Below are 19,726 nucleotides of genomic sequence, written 5' to 3' on the forward strand. Positions count from 1 at the left end.
GTGCTTACAAGGTATGTTATCCCAGGGAAATGAGAATAGTGCTTACCATGTATGTTATCCAAGGGAAATGGCCATAGTATTTAACAAGTACAGTACACCAGGGATATGGCCATAATGTGCTGACCAGGAACGTTACACCAGGGAAAATACTGCTTACTAGGTATGTTACCCCAGGGAAATGGCCATAATGTGCTGACCAGGCACGTTACAGCAGGCAAAAGGTCATAGTGCTTACCAGGTAAGTTACACCAGGGAAATGGCAATTATGTTCTGACCAAGTACGTAACACCAGGGAAATGGCCATAATGTGCTGACCAGGTATGTTACACCAGGGAAAAGGGCATAATGTGCTGACCAGGTACGTAAAACCAGGGAAATTGCCATAAAGTGCTGACCAGGTACGTAACACCAGGGAAATGGCCATAATGTGCTGACCAGGTACGTAACACCAGGGAAATGGCCATAATGTGCTGACCAGGTACGTAACACCAGGGAAATGGCCATTATTTGCTGACCAGGTACGTAACACCAGGGAAATGGCCATAATGTGCTGACCAGGTACGTTACACCAGGGAAATGGCCATAATGTGCTTACCAAATACGTTACACCAGGGAAATGGCCATAATGTGCTGACCAAGTACGTTACACCAGGGAAATGGCCATAATGTGCTGACCAGGTACGTTACACCAGGGAAAAGGCCATAGTGCTTACCAGGTATGTTTCACCAGGGATATGGCCATAATGTGCTGACCAGGTACGTTACACCAGGGAAATGGCCATAGTGCTTACCAAGGTATGTTACACCATGGAAATGGCCATAGTGCTTACCAGGTACGTTACACCAGGGAAATGGCCATAGTGCTTACCAGGTACGTTAAACCATGGAAATGGCCATAGTGCTTAACAGGTACGTTACACCATGGAAATGGCCATAGTGCTTAAAAAGGTACGTTACACCTGGGAAATGGCCATAGTGCTTACCAGGTACGTTACACCATGGAATTGGCCATAGTGCTTAACAGGTACGTTACACCATGGAAATGACCATAGTGCTTACCAGGTACGTTACACAAGTGATATGGCCATACTGTGATGACCAGGTACGTAATACAAGGGAAATGGCCATTGCGCTTACCAGGTATGTTACACCAGGGAATAGCCATAGTGCTTATCAAGTACGTTACACAAGGGAAATGGCCATAGTGCTTACCAGTTATGTTAACCAGGGAAATGGCCATAGTGCTTACCAGGTATGTTACACCAGGGAAATGGCCATAGTGCTTACCAGGTATGTTACACCAGGGAAATGGCCATAGTGCTTACCAGTTATGTTACACCAGGGAAATGGCCATAGCGCTTACCAGGTACGTTACACCAGGGAAATGGCCATAGCGCTTACCAGGTACGTTACACCAGGGAAATGGCCATAGTGCTTACCAGGTACGTTACACCAGGGAAATGGTCATAGCGCTTACCAGGTACGTTGCTCCAGGGAAATGGTCATAGTGCTTACCAGGTACGTTTTCCTAGGGAATGGCCATAGTGCTTACCAGGTACGTTATCCCAGGGAAATGGCCATAGTGCTTACCAGGTACGTTATCCCAGGGAAATGGCCATAGTGCTTACCAGGTACGTTATCCCAGGGAAATGGCCATAGTGCTTACCAGGTACGTTATCCCAGGGAAAGGCCATAGTGCTTACCAGGTACGTTATCCCAGGGAAAGGCCATAGTGCTTACCAGGTACGTTATCCCAGGAAAAGGCCATAGTGCTTACCAGGTTCATACACTAAAGATATGTCCATAGTGCTTACCAGGTACGTTACACCAGGGAAATGGCCATAGTGCTTACCAGGTACGTTATCCCAGGGAAATGGCCATAGTGCTTACCAGGTACGTTATCCCAGGGAAATGGCCATAGTGCTTACCAGGTACGTTATCCCAGGGAAATGGCCATAGTGCTTACCAGGTACGTTATCCCAGGGAAATGGCCATAGTGCTTACCAGGTACGTTATCCCAGGGAAATGGCCATAGTGCTTACCAGGTACGTTACACCAGGGAAATGGCCATAGTGCTTACCAGGTACGTTACATCAAGCAAATGGCAATAGTGCTAACCAGGTTTGTTGCACCAGGGAAATTACCAAAGCGCGCTTAGCCAGGTATTTTATCCCAGGGAAATTGCCATATTGCTTACCAAGTATGTTATCCCAGAGAAATGGCCATACTGCTTACCAAGTATGTTATCCCAGGGAAATAGCCATACTGCTTACCAGGTATGTTGCACCAGTGAAGTGGCCATAGCGCGCTTCCTATGTATGTTACACAAGGACAATTGTCAAAGCGCTGACCAGTTATGTCACACCAGGGAAATGGCTATAGTGCTTACCAGGTATGTTACACCAGGGATATGGCCATAGCGCTTACCAGATATGTTACACCAGGGAAATGGCCATAGGAAGTACCAGGTGCGTTACACCAGGGAAATGGCCATAGGAAGTACCAGGTGCGTTACACCAGGGAAATGGACATAGGCGTACCAGGTACGTTACACCAGGGATATGACCATAATGTGCCTACGAGGTATGTTATCCCAGGGAAATAGCCATACTGCTTACCAGGTATGTTGCACCAGGAAAGTGGCCATAGCGCACTTACTATGTATGCTACACAAGGAAAATTGTCAAAGCGCTGACCATGTATGTCATACCAGGGAAATGGCCATAGTGCTTACCAGGTACGTTAAACCAGGGATATTACCATAGTGCTTATACAGGAATTTTATCCAAGTGAAATGGCCATAACGTGCTGACCAGGTAGGTTACACCCGGGAAATGGCCATAATGTGCTGACAAGGTACGTTACACCAGGGAAATGGCCATAATGTGCTGACCAGGTATATTTTCCAAGGGAAATGGCCATAACGTGCTGACCAGGTATGTTATCCGAGGGAAATGGCCATAGTGCTTACCAGTCATGTTACATCAAGCAAATAGCCATGGTGCTTACCAGGTATGTTATCCCATGGAAATGACCATAGTGATTACCAGGTATGTTAACCCAGGGAAATTGACATAATGCTTACCAGGTATGTTATCTCAGGGAAATGGCAATTACGTTCTGACCAGGTTCATTACACCAGGGAAATGGCCATAGTGCTGACCAGGTATGTTACACCAGATATATGGCCAAAGTGTTTACCAGGAACTTTGGACCAGGGAAATGGCCATAATACTTACCAGGTATGTTATCCCAGGGAAATGGCCACAGTGTTTAACGTACGTTACACCACGGATATGGCAATAATGTGCTGACCAGGTACGTTACACCAGGGAAAAGGCCATAGTGCTTACCAGGTACGTTACACCAGGGAAATGGCCATAGTGCTTACCAGGTACGTTACACCAGGGAAAATGCCATAGTGCTTACCAGGTACGTTACACCAGGGAAATGGCCATAGTGCTTACCAGTTATGTTACACCAGGGAAATGGCCATAGTGCTTACCAGGTACGTTACACCAGGGAAATGGCCATAGTGCTTACCAGGTACGTTACACCAGGGAAATGGCCATAGTGCTTACCAGGTACGTTACACCAGGGAAATGGCCATAGTGCTTACCAGGAACGTTACACCAGGGAAATGGCCATAGTGCTTACCAGGAACGTTACACCAGGGAAAATGCCATAGTGCTTACCAGGTACGTTACACCAGGGAAATGGCCATAGTGCTTACCAGGTACGTTACACCAGGGAAATGGCCATAGCGCTTACCAAGTATTTTACACAAGGGAAATGGCCATAGCGCTTACCAGGTACGTTACACCAGGGAAATGGCCATAGCGCTTACCAGGTACGTAACACCAGGGAAATGGCCATAGTGCTTACCAGGTTCGTTACACCAGGGAAATGGCCATAGCGCTTACCAGGGACGTTACACAAGGGAAATGGCCGTAGTGCCTACCAGGTACGTTACACCAGGGAAATGGCGGTAGTGCTTAACAGGAACGTTACTGCAGGGAAATGGTCATAGTGCTTACCAGGTACGTTACACCAGGGAAATGGCCATAGTGCTTACCAGGTACGTTACACCAGGGAAACGGCCATAGTGCTTACCAGGTACGTTACACCAGGGAAATGGCCATAGTGCTTACCAGGTACGTTACATCAAGCAAATGGCAATAGTGCTAACCAGGTATGTTGCACCAGGGAAATGACCAAAGCGCGCTTAGCCAGGTATTTTATCCCAGGGAAACGACCACAGCGCTTACCAGGTACGTTACACCAGGGAAATGACCATAGCGCTTTCCAGGTACGTTACACCAGGGAAATGGCCATAGCGCTTACCAGGTATGTTACACCAGGGAAATGGCCATAGGGCGTACCAGGTACGTTACACCATGGAAATGGCCATACTGCTTACCAGGTATGTTGCACCAAGAAAGTGGCCATAGCGCGCTTACTATTTATGTTACACAAGGAAAATTGTCAAAGCGCTGACCATGTATGTCATACCAGGGAAATGGCCATAGTGCTTACCAGGTACGTTAAACCAGGGATATTACCATAGTGCTTAAACAGGAATTTTATCCAAGTGAAATGGCCATAACGTGCTGACCAGGTATGTTTTCCAAGGGAAATGGCCATAACGTGCTGACCAGGTATGTTATCCGAGGGAAAAGGCCATAGTGCTTACCAGTCATGTTACATCAAGCAAATAGCCATGGTGCTTACCAGGTATGTTATCCCATGGAAATGACCATAGTGATTACCAGGTATGTTAACCCAGGGAAATTGACATAATGCTTACCAGGTATGTTATCTCAGGGAAATGGCAATTACGTTCTGACCAGGTTCATTACACCAGGGAAATGACCATAGTGCTGACCAGGTATGTTACACCAGATATATGGCCAAAGTGTTTACCAGGAACTTTGGACCAGGGAAATGGCCATAATACTTACCAGGTATGTTATCCCAGGGAAATGGCCACAGTGTCTAACGTACGTTACACCACGGATATGGCAATAATGTGCTGACCAGGTACGTTACACCAGGGAAAATGCCATAGTGCTTACCAGGTACGTTACACCAGGGAAATGGCCATAGTGCTTACCAGGTACGTTACACCAGGGAAATGGCCATAGTGCTTACCAGGTACGTTACACCAGGGAAATGGCCATAGCGCTTACCAGGTACGTTACACCAGGGAAATGGCCATAGCGCTTACCAAGTACGTAACACCAGGGAAATGACCATAGTGCTTACCAGGTTCGTTACACCAGGGAAATGGCCATAGCGCTTACCAGGGACGTTACACCAGGGAAATGGCCGTAGTGCATACCAGGTACGTTACACCAGGGAAATGGCCATAGTGCTTAACAGGAACGTTACAGCAAGGAATGGTCATAGTGCTTACCAGGTACGTTACACCAGGAAAATGGCCATAGTGCTTACCAGGTACGTTACACCAGGGAAACGGCCATAGTGCTTACCAGGTACGTTACACCAGGGAAATGGCCATAGTGCTTACCAGGTACGTTACGTCAAGCAAATGGCAATAGTGCTAACCAGGTATGTTGCACCAGGGAAATGACCAAAGCGCGCTTAGCCAGGTATTTTATCCCAGGGAAATGACCACAGCGCTTACCAGGTACGTTACACCAGGGAAATGACCATAGCGCTTACCAGGTACGTTACACCAGGGAAATGACCATAGCGCTTACCAGGTACGTTAAACCAGGGAAATGACCATAGTGCTTACCAGGTACGTTACACCAGGGAAATGACCATAGTGCTTACCAGGTACGTTACACCAGGGAAATGGCCATAGTGGTGACCAGGTATGTTACACCAGATATATGGCCAAAGTGTTTACCAGGAACTTTGGACCAGGGAAATGGCCATAATACTTACCAGGTATGTTATCCCAGGGAAATGGCCACAGTGTTTAACGTACGTTACACCACGGATATGGCAATAATGTGCTGACCAGGTACGTTACACCAGGGAAAATGCCATAGTGCTTACCAGGTACGTTACACCAGGGAAATGGCCATAGCGCTTACCAAGTATTTTACACAAGGGAAATGGCCATAGCGCTTACCAGGTACGTTACACCAGGGAAATGGCCATAGTGCTTACCAGGAACGTTACACCAGGGAAATGGCCATAGCGCTTACCGAGTATTTTACACAAGGGAAATGGCGATAGCGCTTACCAGGTACGTTACACCAGGGAAATGGCCATAGCGCTTACCAAGTACGTAACACCAGGGAAATGACCATAGTGCTTACCAGGTTCGTTACACCAGGGAAATGGCCATAGCGCTGACCAGGGACGTTACACCAGGGAAATGGCCGTAGTGCCTACCAGGTACGTTACACCAGGGAAATGGCGGTAGTGCTTAACAGGAACGTTACTGCAGGGAAATGGTCATAGTGCTTACCAGGTACGTTACACCAGGGAAACGGCCATAGTGCTTACCAGGTTCGTTACACCAGGGAAATGGTCATAGTGCTTACCAGGTACGTTACACCAGGGAAATGGCCATAGTGCTTACCAGTTATGTTACACCAGGGAAAAGGCCATAGAGCTTACCAGGTATGTTACACCAGGGAAATGGCTATAGTGCTTACCAGTTATGTTACACCAGGGAAATGGTCATAGTGCTTACCAGGTACGTTACACCAGGGAAATGGCCATAGTGCTTACCAGGTACGTTACACCAGGGAAATGGCCATAGTGCTTACCAGGTACGTTACACCAGGGAAATGGCCATAGTGCTTACCAGGTACGTTACACCAGGGTAATGGCCATAGTGCTTACCAGGTACGTTACAGCAAGGAATGGTCATAGTGCTTACCAGGTACGTTACAGCAGGGAAATAGCCATAGTGCTTACCAGGTACGCTACACCAGGGAAATGACCATAGTGCTTACCAGGTATGTTACACCAGGGAAATGGCGATAGTGCTTACCAGGAATGTTACACCAGGGAAATGGTCATAGTGCTTACCAGGTATGTTATCCAATGGAAATGGCAAAAGTGCTTACCAGGAATGTTACACTAGGGAAATGACCATAGTGCTTACCAGGTACATTACACCAGGACAATAGCCATACTGCTTTACAGATACGATACACCAGGGAAATGGTCATAGTGCTTACCAGGTACGTTACCCCAGGGAATTGAACATAGTGCTTACCAGGTACGTTACAGCAGGTAAATGGCGATTGTGATTACCAGGTATTTTACACCAGTGATATGGCCATACTTTTTACCAGGTATGTTATCCCAGGGAAATGGCCATGGTGCTTACCAGGTATGTACAACAAGGATATGGCCATAGTGCTTACCAGGTATGTTATCTTAGGTAAATAGCTATAACGTGCTGACCAGGTATGTTATCCCAGAGAAATAACCATAACGTGCTGACCAGTTATTTTATCCGTGGGAAATGGCCATAGTGCTTACCAGGTATGTTACACCAGGGCAGTGGCCATAGCGCGCTTACTATGTATGCTACAGCAGGGAAATAGCCATAGTGCTTGCCAGGTATGTTGCACCAGGGAAGTTGCCATAGCGCGCTTACTATGTATGTTACACCAGGGGAATTGTGAAAGCACTTACCAGGTTTGTTATTTCAGGCAAATGGCCGAAGCGCTGACCAGGTCTGTTTCACCAGGTAAATGAAACACGTGTTTACTTTGTCACATGCGAGACACAGATGAAAATGTTTTGCTATTTGTAATTTATTTGTTAACATGTCTACCATTGTTGTATATTCCTGCCGTTTATAAACAGTTCTAACCGAAATGTAATTGTTTAAAATTTGGAAAAATCTTTATATTGTGATCATCGAAAGATTAATTTCCATTAAGACGCTAGAAACTGTTCCAAAGTGTTTTTTTTACACAATGGGTTTAGTACACACATTTTGTATTTGCCTTTTCCCCTTGATGGCTCAAGACCACAGTTAGCTGCCCCCCCCCCCCCCACCCGTTGACCAAGATCCGGATGTTAATACAGAAAAAAGAGTGCTTGTTTTCAAGTGTCAATAAATTATTTTATTAAAATTGAATGAAACAGAAGCAAAAAAATGTTCTTTTTGCAGAGAACTTGATTGAATTTGACACTCTATTGCAGAAATTGATAGTTTTCAGTGTAAATATTGGAAAAACCATAGCTTGTGGAAGTCCGAAATTAGTTGTTTGTAGCCGATTGACTCCTTGGCGGAAGGGTTTTGTATTTCTACTCAATTTTGACAGCCGGGTCAATATGGTCAACGTGGTGTTTTCATGTGATTATATTTTGTGTTTTGAATTGTTCTAGAGATGCCATGTCCTTTTTTCTCAATTGGGATGTGTATAAAGTCAAAAGCCATGTTAGTGTCTATATGAAACATATAGTAAAATAACTGTAGTCTCACGCCTGATGTCTTAATCACAAATACGAATACTGAAAGTGGCACATACAAATGAGTCTGTTTGTCAAGATTTTTTTTCCCAAAAATAATGATTTATTATGATCTGATCAAATCGTTTGGATTTGATGCTCTGCGGTAAACTGAACACGGTTATTAAAACGTTAAGTAACTGCTGGAAATTCTAGAAATTCTTACAAACTGACGTGTACAGTAGATTCACGTTCTTCATTATTTTTCTGTTTTTGTCTGGAAATTGGATAACTTATTACTTAATGCGTTTGTTGAAGATTGGAATTATTTGGCAATGCAAGAACAAATATTTGAGAATTTCCTTAAGCCTTTGAAAAATGTGCCCTACTCAATACACTCTTCTGGTCGACTGTCGCATGAGAATCGATCAATTTCGACAGGAGACAATGCATCATAATTGAAGCTTTAGATTGTGATTATTGTTGGAACAAAGCAAGAGCGGATACAAGATACAGAAGATACCTCATAATAATTGTATTGCTGGCTCATTCTATACTTCGTGGTTTGTGCTAATTTTGTTTGGTAAAATTATAGGTGCAGCGTGTGAATTGCTTAATTACCTGTCATTTTAGGAATGCAGAATGTCGTTTTTCGTTGTTAATGTTGATAACATCATTAATTTTGTAAGTCTGTTTAATTTCAAGAAAGTTCTGAAAATATAATAAAATAATGGAAAACAATACAAAATACAATTCGACGTGTAACGAAATCTAATTTCCAGAACATCTTTTAACGGTAATGTGATCCAGAAAAGTTGTACAATGCAAACATAATTAAATTGGTGTAGACGAATAGTAACACATGAAAATGTACACACACAATAAAATTATGAACATTAACTTCACCGTCAACTGACCGTAGTGGTAACTATCAACTGACCGCTGTCAACTGACCGTAGTGGTAGGTGCAATACTGTCAACTGACCGCAGTGGTTGGTGCAATACTGACAACTGACCGCAGTGATTGGTGCAATACTGTCAACTGACCGTAGTGGTAGTTGCAATACTGTCAGCTGACCGCAGTGGTAGTTGCAATACTGTCAACTGACCGCAGTGGTAGTTGCAATACTGTCAGCTGACCGCAGTGGTAGTTGCAATACTGTCAGCTGACCGCAGTGGAAGTTGCAATACTGTCAGCTGACCGCAGTGGTTGGTGCAATACTGTCAGCTGACCGCAGTGGTAGGTGCAATACTGTCAGCTGACCGCAGTGGTAGGTGCAATACTGTCAGCTGACCGCAGTGGTTGGTGCAATACTGTCAGCTGACCGCAGTGGTAGTTGCAATACTGTCAGCTGACCGCAGTGGTAGGTACAATACTGTCAGCTGCCGCAGTGGTAGTTGCAATACTGTCAGCTGACCGCAGTGGTAGGTGCAATACTGTCAGCTGACCGCAGTGGTTGGTGCAATACTGTCAGCTGACCGCAGTGGTAGGTACAATACTGTCAGCTGACCGCAGTGGTAGGTGCAATACTGTCAACTGACCGTAGTGGTAGGTACAATACTGTCAGCTGACCGCAGTGGTAGGTACAATACTGTCAGCTGACCGCAGTGGTAGGTGCAATGCTGTCAACTGACAGTTGTGGTAGGTACAATACTGTCAGCTGACCGCAGTGGTAGGTACAATACTGTCAGCTGACCGCAGTGGTGGGTGAAATACTGTCAACTGACCGTAGTGGTAGGTACAATACTGTCAGCTGACCGCAGTGGTAGTTGCAATACTGTCAGCTGACCGCAGTGGAAGTTGCAATACTGTCAGCTGACCGCAGTGGTAGGTACAATACTGTCAGCTGACCGCAGTGGAAGTTGCAATACTGTCAGCTGACCGCAGTGGTAGGGACAATACTGTCAGCTGACCGCAGTGGAAGTTGCAATACTGTCAACTGACCGCAGTGGTAGGTGCAATACTGTCAACTGACCGCAGTGGTAGTTGCAATACTGTCAGTTGACCGCAGTGGAAGTTGCAATACTGTCAGCTGACCGTAGTGGTAGGTACAATACGGTCAACTGACCACAGTGGTAGGTGTAATACTGTCAACTGACCGCAGTGGTAGGTGCAATACTGTCAAATGACTGCAGTGGTAAGTGCAATACGGTCAAATGACCGCAGTGGTAGGTGCAATGCTGTCAAATGACCGCAGTGGTGGGTGCAATTCTGTCAAATGACCGCAGTGGTAGGTGCAATACTGTCAACTGACCGCAGTGGTAGGTGCAATACTGTCAAATGACCGCAGTGGTAGGTGCAATACTGTCAAATGACTGCAGTGGTAGTTGCAATACTGTCAACTGACCGCAGTGGTAGGTGCAATACTGTCAAATGACCGCAGTGGTGGGTGCAATTCTGTCAAATGACCGCAGTGTCTCCTGCTCTCCTAATTTATCTAGCTTCTTCGTTCTTCGGCATCTCAGATAGAACTTGACCATCCTCTTCTTACTACTGCGATCCAAACAAAGTAGTAGATGGAATTTTCCGAAAATGTTCCGATCGGATACTTTCAAGCTCCTGCAATAAAAGTTCTTTAAACTTGATTAATTGAGACGTTATGGAATACATTTATTTTTGAACAAATACATTTACACTACTTTAGGTAATTCTATGTATTTCCAATAGAAAAAAAAGATAATGACTTTTTATCTCTTAAAACTTTGCAAGTATAAACAAATGAACCAAACACCATGAATAATTAATCAATAATATTGTGTTTTTATCTGAGTTATCTTCCTCATTTACTTCGCGATTATCGGTACATCGACCCTAGAACCACCATGCCATTTAACGTGTATGTATGTATTTTCTCATTGTTGTGTAAATGGAAAACATGCATAATTTAACATTTATAATGCACATTAGTACCAATTAGATATGTTTATATACATTATGTTTTCCATATATGGAGGTAATAAAAGACCCATTTAATCCGTTGTAAAGCAAATCATTAAACGATATGCGAAAAAAAAAACATAATAAAAAGGATATTGTCGGGGCCGAACCCAGTGTCTGGTTTTCAAATACATCGCTCGCCTAATTGAGTTCGCCTTGCAATGATAATGATACTTAAAGAGACATAATTTGCACTGTTTTCAATCGATGCCACATCTTCTATCAAACATTTTGTTTTAATTTCATTTCTTCATAATGTGTATGCATTTTTTCGTAATTTCGTTTGCATGCCCCGTCCCCTCCCCCCCCCCTCCCCCCCCTCCTGCCTCGGCGTCCACGAGTCCAGCCCGGCCATAGGAGCCAACCATCAGCCCGGTCATAGGAACGCGAGCAGATGCAGTTGTAGATCGGATTGGGATGTCCATGGTATTTCATTTAAGCTCAACGATTCCGTTTTAATTAATTTTATAATAACTATGACATTTTGATTTTTGTTATCAAATATTGATATTGATAATTTGTTCTTGTTAGTTCATGTTATATTGCACCAGAAGGATATTAAAATAGAAATTCCCAACAATATATCAACTCAAGAACAGGAGATAAACCGGATTTAATCCAGAGCAATAATTTCAATCGTTATATTGATATGGAAAATTACCCAAACGATCGTCTTTGATACGCAATCTGATGGCTTTGGTAATAAACTATTAAGTATCTGCAAAGAGAATAGCATATTTATTGTGAACGGCCGACTTTGTAATGGAAAAGAAGTTTGTTATGATTTAATACATAACAGATTAGCGGGAAGTGGCGTCTCTTATGTCATCTCAAATTATAATTTGTATTCACGCTTAGGTGAATTTAATGTGCTTGTTATGAACGAATTTTCTGACCGTTTTCCGTTAGATTTTTCATTGAATATGAATATAGTAGTAACCAAGTATTCTTTGAGAGGATCGCTTGGGAATCGAATAATGAACTACTATATGCAAAACTTCATGATAATAAACATACGTTTTATAGCATCGTTAACAATATGATGATTCGTTAGATATAGATGTTAGTACGGACAATCTTTCTAACCTTGTGTATGCTATATCTTGGCAAAACCGTGCATAAAACAAATACAAAGAAAAGAACCCCAAAATAACCATGGTTTAACGAGAGTTGTAAACAATCAAAATATGTTTTCAATCAAGCGACACGTCTACTTAAAAGTAACCATTGTGATGTTAATCGCATGTTTTTAAACGCTAGACAAGATTTTGTTCTTGTCTAAGGCTAAAGCTAAACGAACTTTTTATACCAAAGAGAAGGTTACTCCTTCTTCATTAAGTAAAATAAATTTCACAAAAGTTTGTAGTATATTAATCAATTTAAGGGCTCCTCAAAAGGAAACCCTAATGATATTGGAGTTGACGACTTTGTTAACTATTTTAGAAATATGTTTAACACTCCACACTCCAGTACTTTCAATGCAGACGACTTTAACAATGTCACGACAGATGAGGTTGTTAATATGATGATATATTTACAAAATTGATTTTGTAAATATTGTAGCTAGTGGTGATATATTTATATTTCCCATAACTATTTTCGTAAATAGCAACACCGCTAAAAGGTGTTCTGGCGGGGTGGCTAATTATTATGAAGAATCACCTAAACTGGAGCATTAGTATCATACAAAATCACTATGATAGTGTTATATGGTTGAAACGTGATTTTTTTTTTCAATCTGGATTCTGATGTTTATCCATGTGCTGTTTATGTATGAAATAACAAATGTTGACATTTTCGATTTGATACAAAACGATATTAATGAGTTCGATCGATTAGGAACTGTCTATTTAGTCGGTGATTGGAATAGTCGGGTTGGAATTAGATACGAGTTTATAGTATATGACAGATTTATTAATGATACTTATATGTCTGATTATGTTCCAGACGTACCCATGTCTCGGACCTCTCTCGACAAAAACTGTAATGCCTTTGGTATTCGGCTTCTTGGTCTTTGTAAATCCACGGGATTTCGTGTCTGTAACGGCCGACAAGGCAGCGGTTTCAATTGTGGTTCATGTACTTATGTGGCGAGAAATGGGTCGTCTGTTATTGGATACCTATCGTGCAAAGGAATCAATTTTAATGATATTATTTGATTTCGTATTTGTCCATTTAATGTATGGAGTGACCATTGCCCAATATCGTTTGCACTGAAAATCAATTATGCACTTAGCGTCAAACCTAATGATGTTGTTAAACAAGTATGGTGTGATAATTTAAAGGATCAGTCTAGATCGGGCATTATATCTTAATTACCTGGGTTAACATAACATAACATAACATTTATTCAGCATTAAACGTTTACACATTCATAGCCAACATGAATTATATCACTTTGTCGTAAAAAGCAAAGACATGGTCAATAAAGAGATGTTATATAATTTCTTACATATTCGTAACAATGGTTTTAGTTATCACATCATGTTAATTTCGTGATCTTAATATAAATGCAAAGTACAAAAATTTGCTAATATTTCGTAATGTTTTTCTTGAATCTGATGACATCAATGTGGTAAACTTTTGTTTTGTAGGCCAATGGCAAAAATAAGGTTTAAAGTATTCTCTCCTAAGATTATTATAATATGGACAAACTAGAAGAAAATGATATTCGTTTTCAATGACATTCATGTTGCAATAAGTACAAATGCTCGAAACCAACTTCTATTTCATCAAAAAAGTCAAATTGGTTATTTCTTATAACTTTCGAATTAATTGGAGGAATATATGTGTTACAGATGTATACATCCTCGTTAAAATTAAACAATTTTTTTGATAACTTAATCCAAAATATACCATGCTGATTTTTCTCAACGATTTTAAATTGTTTGCTTAATGATTGGCGATAATAGATCGATAAACCATCGCTATATCGGCCTTTCTTGGTGTTATGAGACTTACTACCGTTTATATGTTCACAAAGATAATCATTAATGTCTAGGTTTAAACAAGTATGCTTGGAAATCCATGTTTCTGATAGAAAAATAATATCATATTGCTTAATAATATCAATAAAGTCAGTATCTTGGATTTTTCTGGAAAGACCATATATATTCCAGGATAAGAGTCTTAAGTGCGATCTCTCTAGACTGTCCTAGGCACTGTTATTAACTGGGTCACAAAGTTTACCGTTAACAAACTTTTTTGTAAGAGTTCTGTCTATGTACAGTTTTTTCCCTATGACTCTGGTCGTCTTTCCTCGATCCTCGGCTTCTTTGAGAGGGTAGAACGCTTTCCGGGCGTCGCGATATTCCTGTGGTGATTGGATTCCGATCCCACGGCCTTGGTTTTTGAGAGCTGTTTTTACGTCCGACTCTAACGACTTCAATCGCACTGCCTCCCTTGAGGTGTAGTTATGAAACTTAACAACAATGGGGCGGGTTTCCCGGTCGCTTTAGCTCCCAGTCGGTGCGCACGGTCGAAGGACATGTCGTCTGTGTTCAGCTGTAAGTGTAGCTTAATCAGGTCTTTAACTAGTTCGTTACAGTTTTCAGATGGATTTTCTGGTATGCCATAGAAAAGGAGATTATCTCTCATTGAACGAGCTTTTATGTCCAAGAGTTCATCTTTTTTGTGCTTCTTGTTGATACGATTTTATTGATGTTTCCGCGTTCTTGCAAATTGTATCTAAATGTTTTACTTGTTGTTGTAGTGCCTTAAATTCTGTCTTTCGCGTGTCGTTTTCGTCGCTGATGAAGACGCATGATTTCTCAATGTCATTAACTTTTGTCTCCACTGCACCCATTCTAGTGTCAAATTCTGTTAATTTTAAATGTATTGTACTAAGGGATTTTTCCATTTGGTCGATTTTTGGGATTACAGATTTGATGCATTTAATGTCAGAGATTATTTCAACAGCCCATGGGGGTGGTATATTGCCCGGTGGTCCCATAACCGGCGTGGACGCTGCAAAGCTAACTGGTGTTTGCGGGTTGTATCCATACGGAACTTGTTGGCCAAAATTCATAATGGGCGAGGTGTTTGGATTCATAACACTTGATACATAAGAATATACACTATTGTAAAAATCCTTGTCGAAGCTTGTGTTTGTATTAGTCACGCTCTCTGGTTTTGAACACGCTGTGTCGATATTTGAAGTATGGCGGTCACTCGGTGTGATTTCTAATGATGAACTTGCCTTTCGTTTTTCTACCTTTTTACGTCTTTTAAGTTCCTTTTTAGATTCCTTATTGTTATCCGACATGTATATGCTTTCTAAATAATCACTTTATTCCAATTTTTAAGTCCAGTATATATGTGAAAACTAAATAAATCCTGGAGAGAAACTTCCTTTACGAACGATAACTCATTACTAAATACGCTAACAGAGAACATAAATATACAAAATAGATCCGATATTGATAATTTAATAAATAACTTGACCGTTGCTAAACACTACATTTTAAATAAGAAAAATGGTTTTGTAAATGATAGTTTTCGTACTATATCATTAAGGTTGTATCACAACAGGATTGTTATTTAATTACCACACACAGTAATTTGTTAAATCATGAAATGTAAAGTAAGAAATAGTATCGAGAGGGTGGACTTTACAAAGTACAGCGAACCTATATAAATATATATATATATATATATATATATATATATATATATATATATATATATATATATATATATATATATATATATATATATATATATATTTATATAGGTTCGCTGTACTTTGTAAAGTCCACCCTCTCGATACTATTATATATATATATATATATATATATATATATATACAATATATACAAACTATAGAAATGAAAAATGACAACACAATTAACAATTATAAATAGATTTAATTGACAATATTCTTACGTATAATAAATGCTTTAAATATATATTTACACAATCTAAGCTGACCTTTCTTATTATTTGACTGTAACAAAACAAATTTTATCATACTAGGTCTTGCATAGATTTTTTTTAATATTTAAGGCGCAAATTAATATAATCACTACAAACACAAACACAGTGGAACTCGTCCTCAATATCGCCTGAGTTACAAATTAAACAATATCTTTGACTATGGGCTACACGGTTATTTCCGTAACGACCAGATTCAATTCTTAATGTGATGCGATGACAATCTAAGTTTGGTGAAACTTATACGGTATTTGAATGGTATACAATCAAGGTAAGTTGCATATTCAAAATTATTTTTACCAACTTAAACAAGGATAAATATGGGCTAGCTTGGACATGATTATACCAGGTTTGTTTGAATTCGTCGATTATTCGTTCTTTTAATACAATGTGGAAATTCATTAAGTCTAGACATAATGGGTTTAACCAAACATTTGCATATCCAGCATTTTCTAACATTTTTTTAACATTTGTAGTCCAGTTGTTTTTTCCCTTGTCTGTTTCAGATATTAATGCCTTATACAATGTATTTACAATTATGTTATTGCTATTTACAATATAACACCAATATTTCATATTAATGACATGTCATGTAAATCCCCGTAAACAGCAACTGTTGAATTAGACTGCTTAATATGCGGTAATGATTTGCAAAATTTGAGATGGATTCTCTCCAACTCTTTGTTTTTACCAAAACCCCACACTTCACAAGCATAATTAAGGATTGAAGTAACAAAAGCATCAAAAAGCTGGCATATTGTATATAGGTTTTAAATACAAATATTTTATGCTACATCTAAGCACATTGAGCGCTTTTAAGCCTTTTCCAACTATTGTAGCATGATTTAAAACAGAACTACCTGTATAGTTGAACACCGTTCCCAAATAATTGAAATTATCAACAGTATTGAGTGGAACATTATATTGAAAAACCACGTTTCATCATTACGTATGGGTCCGCGTTTACGAAAAACAACAATTTTACTTTTAGCTGGATTGACCTCGAGTCCCCATGCTCTACAATAGTCACACAATAAGTCTAAACTATTTTGCAAATCTGCAGACGAATTACTCATTATAACCATGTTATCAGCAAATAACATCAATATAAAACATATTTCTTCTAAACTTACGCCTGAACTAACAGTATCCATCAGGTACAATTCTAAATCATCTGAAAATAATGAAAATAATATCGGGGACATAACTTCACCTTGTTTCAAACCAATGGAACATTAAAAAACAACAACAGAAAAAGAGTTACAACCTCTGATTTGTGCTCGCACTCTACTTTTTCCCACACAATATTTAAGACCTTGCCACGAATTCCCATATTATATAACTTAAGCCATAGCCCATTTCTATATATACAAATGCCTTTTTAAAATAAATGAATGCACATGCTAGACGTTTATTTTCATTTAGAATTTTGCTTACAATAGCATTCAGTACAAATATACCATCAACTGTTGATCTACCTTTTCTAAAGCCATATTGTGCATCACTTAGAATGTTGTTTTGTTCAATCCAATAAGATATACGGTTATAAATAATTCCAGTGAATATTTTAGAAAAACAGCTTACAAAGGTTATACCTCTATAGTTATTTACATCGGTAGGATCATCCTTTTTAAATAAATGTGCTATAAGACCATCCATCCATTGATCGGGAAAGAAACCAGCATTGAATGTGCCATTAAATATAGCAACCAAATGTGAAGAAAGAATATCAAAAGTCGCAATAAAATATTCATTAAACAGTTTATATCCAGCATAAGACTTTCTCGATTTCTCTCGCAATAATTGGATAGTCTAATTCCACAAATATACAGTCATCAGCATTAAAGTCATGACTACGGCAGAATTCCTCAGCATCATTATTATCAGCGGTCCAGATACGTTGTTTAACGAATATTTTATAGAATATATCGACATTTTGTCGTCACATCTATGTGATATTTTTAATGCTATTTTAAGTAGTGTCTATTTCCCTAAGAATTTGACTAAGAGGATAATATTACCTTTACATAAAAAGGGAGATAAAAATGATGTTAATAACTCTGAGGAATAACTCTAGTGAGTTGTATGTCAAAACTGTTCACATCCATACTTAATATTTAATAATAAAATAAAATAATAATAAAATAATTATTTCGTTTTGTGAGTAATCAAATGTATGTCGGATGCGCAGTTTGGATTTCGGAAGGGAAGCTCGACAATTGATGCCCAGTTTGCTAAATCTTATACACAAGTATCTAAATGAAAATAAACGTCTTTATTGTGTATTTGTAGATTTTAAAAAGGCATTTGATTGTGTGTATAGAAATGCACTGTGGCTTAAAATGTACAGATGTGGTATCCAGGGTAGAGTTTTAAGGACAGTTAAAGATATGTATGAAAACATAAAATAAGCTGTTTAAGTGTTAAATCATTACTCTGATTTCTTTGAATATTGGTTTGAGACAAGGAGAAGTTATGTCCCCTGTTTTGTTTTCTCTATTTTTAGAGAATTTAGAATTGTTTTTACAAACAGACATGAATTCTGGACTTAGTATAAACGATCTTATTGTTATTTTATTGCTATTTGCAGATGGCATGATTATTCTAGGTAACACACCTGAAGATGTTAATTAGTCGTTATCTTTGCTGGAAACATACTGTGTTAAGTGGAGTCTTGATGTCAACATAAGTAAGAACAGAACAGAACAGAACAGAACAGACAGTTTATTCGACTTATACAAGAGTACATCGTCGTAATACATATAGTTATATATAAAAAAATGTCTCGTATCTAAACTTACAAACATAATATTATAAACTAGAATATAAGCAAAAATATTATGTAAATTGAATACAAAATTATTATTATGTTAACTTTGGCAGTGAGGGAAAGTTTCATAATTACTATATTAAGTTAAATTATTTATAAGTAAGTTGCGTATAACAATAGCTTCTTAAATATATTTACAAACATTTATAACTTCCTTTTTATCACATGATACCAATAATTGATGGAATTTGAATACAGGTGGATTAACATAATATCATCGTTTTATATAAGTTACTCGTAACTGACGATAACATGGACAAATACATATAAGGTGATATTTATCCTCTATGTCCCTACTACATGTACTACAACATAAACAATATCGTTCGTTACGAGGTATATTATTACGTGCATAACGTCCTGTTTGTATTCTTAACGGGTGTGCAGAAACTCTAAATCTGAAAAAGTATAAACGCAAATTCTTTGGAACTAAATCTAGATATATTTCATAATCAAAGGAAGTTTTAAAAATTCTATACACATCCAAAACTGTTACTAATATTACCACACCATTCTTGTTTAAATGTATCTATAATTCTACATTTAAATTCGTTTATAAATACATTAACATGCGCACTATTTGGGTTATTATATACATATGCAAAACCATAATCATTTAACAGTTTTTTAAC

The sequence above is a fragment of the Mya arenaria genome, chromosome 17 (assembly GCF_026914265.1).
Source record: "Mya arenaria isolate MELC-2E11 chromosome 17, ASM2691426v1".
Taxonomy (NCBI): domain Eukaryota; kingdom Metazoa; phylum Mollusca; class Bivalvia; order Myida; family Myidae; genus Mya; species Mya arenaria.